General features: G+C 42.9%; 1 long non-coding RNA gene across 1 annotated transcript in view; it reads right to left on the bottom strand.

The window, feature by feature from the left end:
• Positions 1–4,754: 4,754 nt before the first annotated feature.
• Positions 4,755–15,554, bottom strand: part of LOC147362729 (uncharacterized) — a 44,152-nt gene continuing 33,352 nt past the window's right edge. The window contains exon 3 of the long non-coding RNA XR_015135776.1: positions 4,755–6,607. This is a non-coding gene — a long non-coding RNA (uncharacterized LOC147362729). The remainder of the gene's footprint in view (positions 6,608–15,554) is intronic.

Raw genomic sequence — 15,554 nt, forward strand, 5'->3', positions numbered from 1 at the left:
GGAGTAGACTAATATGTATTATGTCAAGTGCTAGGGATATAAATATATATCAGCTACAGCTCAAGTTTTGTGACCCAAGCCCTAGTGCTCTGTAGACCCCAAACTTCAATCATTCTGAACCATTTGTATATGCCTGAACTTATGGAGGAGATCCAACCAGTCCATTCTAAAGGAGATCAGCCCTGGGATTTCTTTGGAAGGAATGATGCTAAAGCTGAAATTCCAGTACTTTGGCCACCTGATGCGAAGAGTTGACTCATTGGAAAAGACTCTGATGCTGGGAGGGATTGGGGGCAGGAGGAGAAGGGGACGACAGAGGATGAGATGGCTGGATGGCATCACTGACTCGATGGGTGTGAGTCTGAGTGAACTCCGGGAGTTGGTGATGGACAGGGAGGCCTGGCGTGCTGCGATTCATGGGGTCGAAAAGAGTCGGACATGACTGAGCGACTGATCTGATCTGATCTGAACTTACGAAAGTCTTACATACGTCTGTGTCCTTTCCTGCATTGCTTCTCTTCAATAGGTTGAAAATCCCCAGGATCTGAGCAACTAATACCATAACCTGACTAAAACATACTATAATATTTCCCATTACTCACAAATCTATTAAATGGTTATGGAAGAAAGTAAGCATAACATCTAGCTAAGTCTACTTGGCCTAAGTCAATTGGCCAGTGAACCATGTGATCCAAGGAAGAGTGAAAATTTCCCCTGTTCCTTGTGGTGCCTTGGTTTCCTGATGCTTAACATCCAGACATTAAGAAACACACATGGAGCCCTCCTGCCTAGAATGACGGGGATGCTCTCCATCGACTCTGGCAGGTCTGGCAGCCAACAGCCACATGTGGCTATTGAGCAATAAAGACGGGGGATGATGTGACTAAGGAGCTGAATTTTTAACTTCAACCGCTTTTGATTACAGAGAAGGCAATGGCACCCCCTCCAGTACTCTTGCCTGGAAAATCCCATGCACGGAGGAGCCTGGTGGGCTGCAGTCCATGGGGTTGCTGAGAGTCGGACACGACTGAGCGACTTCACTTTCCCTTTTCACTTTCATGCATTGGAAATGGCAACCCACTCCAGTGTTATTGCCTGGAGAATCCCAGGGAAGGGGGAGGCTGGTGGGCTGCCGTCTATGGGGTCGCACAGAGTCAGGCATGACTGAAGTGACTTAGCAGCAGCAGCTTTTGATTAATCAAAATGTAAACAGGCCCATGTGACTAGTTGCCACCTTTTTAACTTATGGCACTCTGGAAAATATTTATATCTTGTCAAAAAAATTTTTTGTCACTATAGCCTAATTTAAACACGCACACACACAAACTGTAAACACATTAAGAAATAATCAAAGAAAAGTTGTTGCCGGTTAAACGCTAAGGTTTAATTGTTTCCACCAATGCTTTCTCAGCTTCTTTTGGCCTTTCTCTCAATTACAATTCTTGCCACTAACTCAGGGCACTAGACCAAAATCCAAGGTTGCCAGAGACAAAAGAACCCTTGAGTCGCTGACACCTCACTCTGAGGCTGTCTTCCAAAGAGCAAAGGAATGACATTGAATTACTCAACTACATTCAGTAGTAACATTGAAAGTATTCAAATAAAGATGTTTTTAAAACGTTTATGCATTATATCAACAATAAAAAAAATTAGAAGCCAAATATATGGCAAGCAATACTATTTTAGACATTTGGGATATAGAAGTGAACAAAGCAAGGAGGTCAAACCAAGTCAATCCTAAAGAAAATCAACTCTGAATATTCATTGGAAGTACTGATGCTGAAGCTCCACATGGAGCTTGGCCACGTGATGCAAAGAGCTGACTCACTGGAAAAGACCCTGATACTGGAAAAGATTGAAGGCAGGAGGAGGAGATGACAGAGGATGAGATGGTTGGATGGCATCACTGACTCGATGGACATGAGTTTGAGCAAGCGCCAGGAGTTGGTGATGGACAGGGAGGCCTGGCGTGCTGCAGTCCTTGGGGTCACAATGAGTCAGACATGACTTACTAACTGAACAACAAAGTGAACAAATCAGAAAAAGATCCCTGACTTTCTCATGCTTATGTTTTAGTAGAGAGATCCAGTCAATAAAGAGAAATAAATAGAGTATGTAAGTAGCATCAGAAGTACTATTTGGAAAGAAGCATAGCAGAATAGAGGCTTCCCAGGTGGCGCTAGTGGTAAAGACTCCGGCTGCCAATTCAGGAGATGCAAGAAATAAATAGAGTATGTAAGTAGCATCAGAAGTACTATTTGGAAAGAAGCATAGCAGAATAGAGGCTTCCCAGGTGGCGCTAGTGGTAAAGACTCCGGCTGCCAATTCAGGAGATGCAAGAGACTCGGGTTTGATCCCTGGGTTGGGAAAATCCCCTGAAGGAGGTCATGGCAACCCACTCTAGGGTTCTTGCCTGGAGAATCCCTTGGACAGAGGAGCCGGTGGGCTAAGTCCATGGGGTCTCAAAAAGTCAGAGGACTGAAAAGCAGCAGCAGTGGCAGGACAACAAGGGAGAAACAGTGGTATTTAAGCAAAGACTGAAAGAAAGTGAAAGTGACATCTGAGAATCTGAGGAGCCTTCTAGTTACAGCTTCTCTGAGAAGCAGTATAGCCTGCTCAGGACATAAGAGAGGGGCAGGCACACGCCTAGGAAAAGTCCAGAGAGGGTTGGGTAGGGTGCCTCTATGCCTCCATGGACTGAACAGGAAGTCTGAATTTTTCTAGGTTGATGGCATGTTTATATTGAATGACATTAACCTTTCCCCATGTATCTCCTCACTAACAGTACAGCCAAGTAGCAAAAAGGCACACCACCTGGTAACCAGGAGCCAAGGCTTCTTAGTCAACCCCTCCCCTCTAAGTATTGGAGGAAGATTCCAGATACTATTTCTTCATGAATCATGAAATGATCACACTGAATGATTTCTGTGGGTGCCCTTCCCCTGTCATAATCTTTCATTTCCAGGACCGTTAGGAACTTCCAAAGGATATTCATTTTCCAGAGCCGCTGTAACAAAGTACCACAGGCTGGACAATTTAAACAACGGAGATGTAGCGTCTCAGTGTGGAGGCTGGAGGTCTCAGATGAAGATGCTGGTGGGGATGGGTCCCTTCCCAGGGCTCTGAGGGAGTCCCCTCTCTGAGGGAGCCCTGGGAAGGGACCTCAGAGCCTCTCCCCTGGCTTCTGGTGTTTTGCTGATGATCTCTGGTGTTCCCCGGCTTGTTACAAGCATCACCCTAATCTCTGCCTTCATCTTCCCTTCTCCTTGTGAACATGTCTGGGTAAATATTTCCCCTTTTTATAAGGGCATAGTCATGTCAGATGTCGGCCCCTTCTACTTCAGTATGACTTCATCATAACTCATTATATCTGTGAAGACTCTATTTCCAAATAAGTCCATGTTCTGTGGGACTAGGGGCTGATACCTCAACCCATGAATTTGGGAAAGATGCGAATCAACCTGTAACACAAGATTGTGTTCAGTCACTAAGTCGTGTCTGGCGCTTTGCAACCGCATGGACTGTTTCCTTTCCAGGCTCCTCTGTTCATGGAATATTTCCAGGCAGGAATAATGGAATGAGTTGCCATTTCCTCCTCCAGGGGATCTTTCTGACCCAGGGATCAAACCCATGTCTCTTGCGTCTCCTGCATTGGTAGGCGGATTTTTTACTACTGAGCCCCCTGGAACACAAGGTTAAGAGTGTGAAACTGAAAACCCTAGAGCGCTTGGCTAGACCTGGTCCATATTCTTTGCCCAGACATGAGCATCTCCACAGATTTTTTTTTTTCCCCCAAAAGACACTTGCCTCTATACCAATGGGTGGTCCTGACAAGAGGGACTTATGGAACAGCTTCAAAATTCATGCTGACCTGAAAGACACTGATATTCTAATGATTTTTAATGTTAAAGAAAAAAATCTTATTTGGATCTCTTTTCTTCTAGAAGTGGATGTCTATTTTCAAAATATTGCACTGGCAGCTTTAGCAGAAGCAATCTATTGCCTGCAAAGGGGAAGCTGAGCCAACATTTGCATGCAGATATCAATACAAGCCCAGAGGAAGCACAGGGAGAGCCCACAGGGAGCCGGGCAGCCTGCCACTCAGGCGCTCTCTTATAAAAGGCAGTGTTCCGTTTCCCTGACAAAATACGGAGGGGTTGTGCTTGATATTCATGGAAGCCGGGGCAAAAGAAGCCTCTAGTCTATTTGGAGAGGAACTCGCCATTGACATGGAGCTAGCTGGAGAAATCACAGTTCTCTAGTTTTCAGAACTGATTGAGGTGGTGTGTTCTTACCGTAAAACAGGGAATGCTGTGTTTTGACTTCTATTTTATAGATCAATAAACAAAAGGCCTCAGGGACTTATTCGAGGTGGCACTGCTTTTCACAGCAGAGCTGGGATTAGAAATGATTGCTTCACAGGGTCACAAAATTCAAATTCTTTCCATTACCTACACTGGTTCCAGACTTGAAAACCGGATTTGAAATCTAAAAGTCAAAAGGGAGAAAACAAAAAGACGCTCTAAGAGCAATGCATGTCTAATTAAGAAAGGTACACCAAATCAACTCAAAACCTTCTTAAAGACGTGAAGATTTTTTAAAAAAATCCGCCTGTCTGAACGTTTGATTACAGGATTAAGAATACTGAAGGGCATTACTGTTTACTAAGTGTTTTCACACATAAGATCTCATTTAATCCTCAGATGTTTATGGGAAGGTGACTTGTTTCACAACAAGGAAATTGAGGCCTAGGATGATAAAGGATGAATTTAATATGTCACTGACTGTATAGAGCTTAGTTGAACACAAACCTATATTTAAAGCAAAGACAAATGTTAATTCACTTAATCTACTTTTATCCCTTATGGTTTGTTTGCTTTGCTTATGCCCCTTTAATGAAGCAGGCAGGCCAGTGAAGGGAGCTTAGGAGGACCCATCACGGCCCCTCTCTGTGCTGTCCATCATCTGGTGTCCCCTTTCTCACCATTGCTTTCAGATTCATGTGGCTGATGACATTGCAGGCTCTTCCAGGGGTTTTTCTTCGAGGGTGTGGGGTGCAGGGTGCAGGATTGGGATGGATGGGCTACCCCCTTCTCTGGCTTAGCTGCCTTGCTCCATTTTTCTTCAGCCCTTTAGCTTTGGTTAAGAGACAGCCGGCAGCAACTGGCCTGGTTGCCTCCAGTGTCCCTCAGCCTTCAGCCTCCATGCCGGGTGGGAACAGGGGCATTGGCTGGGTGGCCAGGAGACCCCAAGCTCACATCTGTCTCTCCCTTGTCAGGCTCGGCACAGACTGGATGTGCCGAGGGCACATCCCTCAGGGCTCACATCCACACTTTAGAGAACTCAAACTGGGGCTCTGTGACAATCTTGAGGGGTGGGAAATGGGGGAAGAAGGGCTGGAGGTAGAAGAGGCAGAGGACACGTGTATACCTATGGCCAATTCATGTTCATGGACATCAGAAAAGAAATCAATATTGTAAAGCAATTCAGTTTAGTTCAGTTCTGTTACTCAGTATCCGACTCTTGGCAACCCATGAACCGCAGCGCGCCAGGCCTCCCTGTCCATCACCAACTCCTGGAGTTTACTCAAACTCATGTCCATAGAGTCAGTGATGCCATCCAACCATCTCATCCTCTGTCATCCCCTTCTCCTCCTGCCTTCGATCTTTCCCAGCATCAGGGTCTTTTCAAATGAGTCAGTTCTTCATATTGGGTGGCCAAAGTATTGGAGTTTCAGCTTCAGCATCAGTCCTTCCAATGAAGATTCAGGACTGATTTCCTTTAGGATGGACTGGTTGGATCTCCTTGCAGTCCAAAGGACTGTCAAGAGTCTTCTCCAACACTGAAGTTCAAAAGCATCAATTGTTCTGCGCTCAGCTTTCTTTATAGTCCAACGCACATCCGTACATGATGACTGGAAAAACCATAGCTTTGACTAGATGGACTTTTGTTGACAAAGTAATGTCTCTGCTTTTTAAAATGCTGTCTAGGTCAGGCATAACTTTTCTTCCAAGGAGCAAGCATCTTTTAATTTCATGGCTGCAGTCACCATCTGCAGTGATTTTGGAGACCAAAAAAATAAAGTCTGTCACTGTGTCCATTGTTTCCCCATCTATTTCCCATGAACTAATGGGACCAGATGCCATGATCTTAGTTTTCTGAATGTTGAGCTTCAAGCCAACGTTTTCACTCTCCTCTTTCACTTTCATCAAGAGGCTCTTTAGTTCTTCTTCACTTTCTGCCATAAGGGTGGTGTTATCTGCATATCTGAGGTTATTGTTATTTCTCCTGGCAATCTTGATTCCAGCTTGTGCTTCATCCAGCCCAGCGTTTCTCATGATGTACTCTGCATATAAGTTAAATAAGCAGGGTGACAATATGCAGCCTTGACGTACTCCTTTCCCAATTTGGAACCAGTCTGTTGTTCCATGTCCAGTTCTAACTGTTGCTTCCTGATCTGCATACAGATCCTTCAATTAAAAATTAATTAATTTAAGAAAAGAAAAGGGACCTAAAAAAGTGCTTATTTACATGGGAATTCTCTGGAGGTCCAATGAGTAGGATGTCACACTTCCACTGCAATGGGGAAGGTGGAGCAGTTTGATCCCTGTTGAGAAAATTAAGATTCAGACTAAGGTCCAGCTGTGTGGAATGGCAAACAAAACAAAACACAGAGGATTCAAACAAAAGGAGGTAGTAGAACACTTTGTGTGTCTTGGTCCTTCAGTGCCCAACCCCCACCCCACCCCACCCGCCACCGCCCCGCCGTCCCAGGCTGGCCATGTGTTACATCTCTGTAGGACATCTGGAGTCCATGTTTCTCTTCCTTGGAAGCCAGGACCTCCCTGCTCTTTCCTGTTTGGATGTTTAGTGTCGAACACTAAAAGACACTTGCGGGTGTTCTTCCCAGTAAATGTGTGAATGGATCTGTAACAGAATGGGTGGATTCTGTGATGTTTGACCTGTTGAACAGGTGCTATTGGAAATCTTTTGAGTTGGAAAGCAAGGTGAAATGGAGGGAGCTGGTATAGTGTACGGAGAAATATACAAGGAGTCTAGAGATCGGGGTTGTCCTCAGGGTCTGGAGGACTAGGCAGGTAAATCCATTTTAGAATTTATTGTTAGGGAAAAAAAAAAAAACTTCTCTCCCCCAGGAAAAAGTTACGTTTTTCTTTTTAAAGATAATAAAAAAGTATTATATCCATCATCTATTTCTCTCGTCATTTTGCCTTATAAAGTATGGTGTTTAAATTCACATAACTAGTTATTTCATTTTAGGGCATAGAAGTGAGAAGAGAATTTATCGTCCCAGTCTGCCAAAGGGTTTTTTTGACCTTTAATACATTATAAAGATTCTTTTTTTTTAACCATCCTGCAAGGCTTATAGGATCTTAGTTCACTGGTTAAGGATTGAAGCCGGGCCCTAGGCAATGAAAGCACACATTTCTAACTACTGGACAGCCAGGGAATTCCCGAAAAATTCTTTAAAATATATATATAGATAAATAGATAATTGTATATGTTGTATGTGTTATATACATTATAAAAATCCTTAAAATGTATACATATTTACAAAAAAACCCACATATACACACATACACACACACATGCATCTCCAGCACTGGAGGTGGGTTCTGTACCACTGAGCCACCTGGGAAATCCCATACACACACACACACACACACACACCTCAAAGGGCATTTAACAGTTTACTGTGTTTTTGCACTTAAGATCTCATTTAATCCTCAGAGGTTTCTGGGATGGTTATTATTTTTTTTTTCCAATAAGAAAATCAAGATCCAGGATGATAAAGGATGGATTTAACATGTCACTGATAGGATGTGGCTTAGCAAACCTCAAAACTGTATTTGTATATATACATATATAATATACATATATTTGTGTAATGTGGTCCACTGGAGAAGGGAAAGGCAAACCACTTCAGTATTCTTGCCTTGAAACCCCATGAACAGTATGAAAAGGCAAAATGATAGGATGCTGAAAGAGGAACCCCCCAGGTCAGTAGGTGCCCAATATGCTACTGGAGATCAGTGGAGAAATAACCCCAGAAAGAATGAAGGGATGGAGCCAAAGCAAAAACAATACCCAGCTGTGGATGTGACTGGTGATAGAAGCAAGGTCTGATGCTGTAAAGAGCAATATTGCATAGGAACCTGGAATGTCAGGTCCATGAATCAAGGCAAATTGGAAGTGGTCAAACAAGAGATGGCAAGAGTGAATGTCCACATTCTAGGAATCAGCGAACTAAAATGGACTGGAATGAGTGAATTTAACTCAGAAGACCATTAAACCTATTACTGCAGGCAGGAATCCCTAAGAAGAAATGGAGTAGCCATCATGGTCAACAAAAAAGTCCAAAATGCAGTACTTGGATGCAATCTCAAAAACGACAGAATGATCTCTGTTCGTTTCCAAGGCAAACCATTCAATATCACAGTAATCCAAGTCTATGCCCCAACCAGTAACGCTGAAGAAGCTGAAGTTGAATGGTTCTATGAAGACCTACAAGACCTTTTAGAACTAACACCCAAAAAAGATGTCCTTTTCATTATAGGGGACTGGAATGCAAAGTAGAAAGTCAAGAAACACCTGGAGTAACAGGCAAATTTGGCCTTGGAATACGGAATGAAGCAGGGCAAAGACTAATAGAGTTTTGCCAAGAGAATGCACTGGTATAGCAAACACCCTTTTTCAACAACACAAGAGAAACGCTATACATGGACATCACCAGATGGTCAACACCGAAATCAGATTGATTGTATTCTTTGCAGCCAAAGATGGAGAAGCTCTATACAGTCAGCAAAAACAAGATGGGGAGCTGACTGGGGCTCAGATCATGAATTCCTTATTGCCAAATTCAGACTTAAATTGAAGAAAGTAGGGAAAACCACTAGACCATTCAGGTATGACCTAAATCAAATCCCTTATGATTATACAGTGGAAGTGAGAAATAGATTTAAGGGCCTAGATCTGATAGATAGAGTGCCTGATGAACTATGGAATGAGGTTCGTGACATTGTACAGGAGACAGGGATCAAGACCATTCCCATGGAAAAGAAATGCAAAAAAGCAAAATGGCTGTCTGGGGAGGCCTTACAAATAGCTGTGAAAAGAAGAGAAGCAAAAAGCAAAGGAGAAAAGGAAAGACATAAACATCTGAATGCAGAGTTCCAAAGAATAGCAAGAAGAGATAAGAAAGCCTTCTTCAGTGATCAATGCAAAGAAACAGAGGAAAACAACAGAATGGGAAAGACTAGAGATCTCTTCAAGAAAATTAGAGATACCAAGGGAACATTATATGCAAAGATGGGCTCGATAAAGGACAGAAATGGTATGAACCTAACAGAAGCAGAAGATAGATATTAAGAAGAGGTGCCAAGAATACACAGAAGAACTGTACAAAAAAGATCTTCATGACCCAGATAATCACGATGGTGTGATCACTGACCTAGAGCCAGACATCCTGGAATATGAAGTCAAGTGGGCCTTAGAAAACATCACTATGAACAAAGCTAGTGGAGGTGATAGAATTCCAGTTGAGCTATTCCAAAGCCTGAAAGATGATGCTGTGAAAGTGCCACACTCAATATGCCAGAAAATTTGGAAAACTCAGCAGTGACCACAGGACTGGAAAAGGTCCATTTTCATTCCAATACCAAAGAAAGGCAATGCCAAAGAATGCTCAAACTACCGCACAATTGCACTGATCTCACATTCTAGTAGAGTAATGCTCAAAATTCTCTAAGCCAGGCTTCAGCAATATGTGAACCATGAACTTCCTGATGTTCAAGCTGGTTTTAGAAAAGGCAGAGGAACGATAGCTCATATTGCCAACATCTGCTGGATCATCGAAAAAGCAAGAGAGTTCCAGAAAAACATCTATTTCTGCTTTATTGACTATGCCAAAGCCTTTGACTGTGTGGATCACAATAAACTGCAGAAAATTCTGAAAGAGATCGGAATCCCAGACCACCTGACCTGCCTCTTGAGAAACCTGTATGCAGGTCAGGAAGCAACAGTTAGAACTGGACATGGAACAACAGACTGGTTCCAAATAGGAAAAGGAGTATGTCAAGGCTGTATATTGTCACCCTGTTTATTTAACTTCTATGCAGAGTACATCATGAGAAACGCTGGACTGGAAGAAACACAGGCTGGAATCAAGATTGCCAGGAGAAATATCAATAACCTCAGATATGCTGATGACACCACCCTTATGACAGAAAGTGAAGAGGAACTAAAAAGCCTCTTGATGAAAGTGAAGGCGGAGAGTGAAAAAGTTGGCTTTAAGCGCAACAGTCAGAAAACGAAAATAATGGCATCCAGTCCCTTCACTTCATGGGAAATAGATGGGGAAACAGTGGAAACCATGTCAGACTTTATTTTTCTGAGCTCCAAAATCACTGCAGATGGTGACTGCAGCCATGAAATTAAAAGACGCTTACTCCTTGGAAGGAAAGTTATGACCAACCTAGATAGCATATTCAAAAGCAGAAACATTACTTTGCCAACAAAGGTTCGTCTAGTCAAGGCCATGGTTTTTCCTGTGGTCATGTATGGATGTGAGAGTTGGACTGTGAAGAAGGCTGAGCACCGAAGAATTGATGCTTTTGAACTGTGGTGTTGGAGAAGACTCTTGAGAGTCCCTTGGACTGCAAGGACATCCAACCAGTCCATTCTGAAGGAGATCAGCCCTGGGATTTCTTTGGAAGGAATGATGCTGAAGCTGAAACTCCAGTACTTTGGCCACCTCATGCGAAGAGTTGACTCATTGGAAAAGACTCTGATGCTAGGAGGGATTGGGGGCAGGAGGAGAAGGGGACGACAGAGGATGAGATGGCTGGATGACATCACTGACTCAGACATGAGTTTGAGTGAACTTCAGGAGTTGGTGATGGACAGGGAGGCCTGGCGTGCTGCGATTCATGGGGTCGCAAAGAGTCGGACATGACTGAGCGACTGAACTGAACTGAACTGATATATATATACATATACATATATATATATATATATATGTAGGCTTCCCTGGTGGCTCAGACAGTAAAGCGTCTGCCTGCAGTGCGGGAGACCTGGGTTCAATCCCTGGATTGGGAAGATCCCCTGGAGAAGGAAATGGCAACCCACTCCAGTACTCTTGCTTGGAAAATTCCATAGACTGAGAGTCTTTATATATATATATATAAAGACTATATATTTTTTTGGAAGTAGAGTTAATAATTTCTAATAACCTTCTGCCTATGAATGCTAATTCAAATTCTAAGTATGAAAATAATTTTAAATCTTTGCACCTCACATGAATGCCTTCTGGATGATTTTGGAATAATTTGTAGATGATTTGGTGGGTATTTCGTTGATTTGAGCTCTTTCCCACCAAGGTCTTAGACTCACAATCTCAGGGCTGGAAGGCTTGTCTCCACTAAATATAACATCTCAAACGTTGGTTTGCAGCCCCCTGACGTCAAGACAGACACTGCCTCCTGGAACTGCCTGTCTATAAGTATTAGGAAGGTTATACTTTAGACTTGGAGGAGGAAATGGCAACCCAATCCAGTGTTCTTGCCTGGCGAATCCCATGTACAGAGGAGCCTGATAGGCTACAGTCCATGGGGTTGCAGAGTCGGACATGACTGAGCACACATACATACCTTAGACAGAGCCATTCTTTATATCTCTCCAGATTAGTCATCTGCACTTGGTGTCGACACATAGCATCACACAGGAAATTCTTTTATCTTTACTACATGGTGTCCTTGTGGGTGTGTCTTGGTCTACTCAGTTCAGTCACTCAGTCAGGTCTGACTCTTTGCGACCCCATGAACCACAGCATGACAGGCCTCCCTGTCCATCACCAACTCCCAGAGTTCACCCATACTCATGTCTATTGAGTCAGTGATGCCATCTAGCTATCTCATCATCTGTCATCTCCTTCTCCTCCTGCCTTCAATCTTTTCCAACATCAGGGTCTTTTCAAATGAGTCAGCTCTTCACATCAGGTGGCCAAAGTATTGGAGTTTCAGCTTCCACATCAGTCCTTCCAATGAACATCCAGGACTGATCTTTAGGATGGACTTGTTGGATCTCCTTGCAGTCCAAGAGACTCTCAAGAGTCTTCTCCAACACCACAGTTCAAAAGCATCAATTCTTTGGTGCTCAGCTTTCTTCCCAGTCCAACTCTCACATCCATATATGACTACTGGAAAAACCATAGCCTTGACTAAATGGACCTTTGTTGACAAAGTAACGTCTCTGCTTTTTAAAATGCTGTCTAGGTTGGTCATAACTTTCCTTCCAAGGAGTAAGCGTCTTTTGATTTCATGGCTGCAGTCACCATCTGCAGTGATTTTGGAGCCCAAAAATATAAAGTCAACCCCTGTTTCCACTGTTTCCCCATCTATTTCCCATGAAGTGATGGGACCGGATGCCATGATCTTCGTTTTCTGAATGTTGAGCTTTAAGCCAACTTTTTCACTCTCCTCTTTCATTTTCGTCAAGAGGCTCTTTAGTTCTTCTTCACTTTCTGCCATAAGGGTGGAGTCATCTGCATATCTGAGGTGATTGATATTTTTCCCAGCAATCTTGATTCCAGCTTGTGCTTCAGATTCCAGCTTGTGCTTCACCCAGCCCAGCTCTAACATGTTATGCTCAGATAAAGATGTTCTGAAACTAGAGGACTCGGTAAGCTAAAGAAGCTTTGAATTATTTAAATTAGTGGTCTAATTGGGAATTTGGCAACATTTTCTTGCCCATTTATAAAGAAATGTTAAAAAAAAAATCCTCTCAAAGTCAAAGCATCCATTTGTCATTACCTGACCTCGCCACCTGCAACTCCTCTCCAGCCTCGGGGCCTCGAGGGTGCTCTGTGTATTCATCGTGCCTTGTTCCACCTCAGGAACTTTGATCTCTTTCTACTGCCTGGCACATTCTTGCTTCAACACCTGCATGGCTCATTTCTTTTCTTCAAATCTCTCAAATGTCATCTTATCAGGGAATGCACTGCATAACTGTCCCTGATAAACTAGAGTACGCCCACCCCATTTCTCTCCCTCGCTTTAGATTCCTTCTTAGCACTTATAAGTTTGTGACATATAACGTAATTGTTTGAGAAAACAGAAACATTTGTTTGCTGGTTTACTTAAAATTTTAATGCCTGACAGAGAATAAATGAACAGTAGTGATTAAGTGAAAAGGCAAAGAAAGGGGAAAAGGAAAGATATACCCATTTGAATGCAGAGTTCCAAAGAATAACAAGGGGAGATAAGAAAGCCTTCCTCAGCGATCAAAGCAAAGAAACAGAGGAAAATAATAGAAAGGGAAAGTCTACAGATCTCTTCAAGAAAATCAGAGATACCAAGGGAACATTTCATGCAAAGATGGGCACAATAAAGGACAGAAACGGTATGGACCTAACAGAAGCAGCAGATACTAAGAATACATACATACTCATGATGTACTCTGCATTAAGTTAAATGAGCAGGGTGACAATATACAGCCTTGACGTACTCCTTTTCCTATTTGGAACCAGTTTGTTTTTCCATGTCCAGTTCTAACTGTTGCTTCCTGACCTGCATACAGGTTTCTCAAGAGGCAGGTCAGGTGGTCTGGTATTCCCATCTCTTTCAGAATTTTCCACAGTTTATTGTGATCCACACAGTCAAAGGCTTTGGCATAGTCAATAAAGCAGAAATAGATGTTTTTCTGGAACTCTTCTTGCTTTTTTGATGACCCAGTGGATGTTGGCAATTTGATATCTGGTTCCTCTGCCTTTTCTAAAACCAGCTTGAGCATGTGGAAGTTCATAGTTCACGTATTGCTGAAGCCTGGCCTGGGGAATTACAGTGACATTTAACCTATGCAGAATTGTCATCCTTAGATGATAGAATTGTCATCCTTAGATGGGGTGGTTTGGAGCTCTTTCTATGCCTTTGTACACTCCCCAAATGTATTTCAGTTTGTCTGTATGTTTGGGCACTGCAATTACTGTATATTTTTATTCTATGCTTTTCCAAGTTGGCTAAGTATAGATTGGCAGTGTTTTTGAGTGAGACTCGTAGTGGGAAAAACTTATTATAGCATCCATAAATTACATGGGAGAAGAAACTGAGGCTCCAGAAGGAAGGGGATGGGTGAGAGGTCACCCAGCATGTTAGAGGTAGTGCTGGGCAAAGAGCTGAGTGCTCTGCCTTCTCTGTTCCACTCTCTTCCAATCACAGGCAGCATCCCCTAGGGCCTTGGTGAAGCTTCCTTTCTCAGGCTGCAAAGATCCAGGACTCCGTCTCATCAAATAGGCCATCTTTTCAGTCTCACTGTTACTCACACATTTTCCCCAGACCCCCACAACCAATACGTAACTAGCACCAGACCCTGACTGAGCATCTGTTTAGATATCGTCTCACTTAGTTTGACAACAGCATCGTGAATTCAGCATCTCTTTCCACTTTGCTAACGAGGAAACTAGAGATTCGGAAGAAAAACTGGCATTCCTCAAATCACAGTTAGGAAATAGTACATCTGTAATGCAAATTCAGATCTGTTTTCTACTCACGGCATTGAGGGTTCAATGCCAGGGACCGTGACCTCTTCCCACATGAAACACAGCTCCTGGTTTTACACCTCGAGTTTTGGGTTTTAAGTACTGAAGTAACACAGTAGACATAGATGAGAAATGTGAATCTATGATGTGAGAAGTTAGACAGTGATTCTTTTCAATGGTGTCTGGGAGGGGGCATAAGGGGCTTTTGGCTACTTCCAATGTTTGTTTCCTATCTAGCTGACCTTGTGAAAATTCATCGAAATGCTAGGACTTGCATATTTTTCTGCATTTATTTACATCTTTTTTACAGTAAAAATTTTAAAGATGCGTTCGTCTGGGGTTCTAAGCATTTGGTCCTCATCTTTTGTTCTTTCTACCTCTATGGACAATGTTTGTGAGTCAGACACAAAGAGTCATGGATTGTAGGCCACCAGGCTTCCTATCCATAGGATTTCCCAGGCAAGAGTCCTGGAGTGGGTTGCCATGCCCTTCTCTGGTGGGTCTTCCCTACCCAGGGATCGAATCCACATCTCTTAAGTCTCATGCACTGCTGGCGAGTTCTTTATCACTAGCACCACCTGGAAGTTAGTTCAGTTTCTGGACAACAGACAACCAGAAAACAGACACATAAACAGTCAGCTCTGCAACGTGCCTATGTCTGAATAACACTTTGCAGCTAAATCCATTTCATTGCTTGGCCTCTATTGCATTTATTTTTATAACCCTGCTGGGTATATGTTAAATTTCTCTGTTAGCAGAGAAAACTAAGTTTCAGCACAAACAAATCTTTCATCAGGAGTCAGGATTTGAATCCAGGATTTTTTGTCATTGCTGCTCTTTGTTGGTTTGTTTTGGTTTCTAAAACCTGTTTTTTAATCTCTTTCTGAACCAGCACAATAATGGCTGCTTTTCCATCCAGAGAACTCAAAACAACTGTAAGCCAACATTTATAACAAGAGTAAGTCACCACTGTCTGTGACATTTTGTTCCAAGCTGTGACACC

The sequence above is a fragment of the Bos grunniens genome, chromosome 11, assembly GCF_055505025.1.
Source record: "Bos grunniens cultivar Pamir isolate PY7600 chromosome 11, Bosgru_T2T1.0, whole genome shotgun sequence".
Lineage (NCBI taxonomy): Eukaryota > Metazoa > Chordata > Mammalia > Artiodactyla > Bovidae > Bos > Bos grunniens.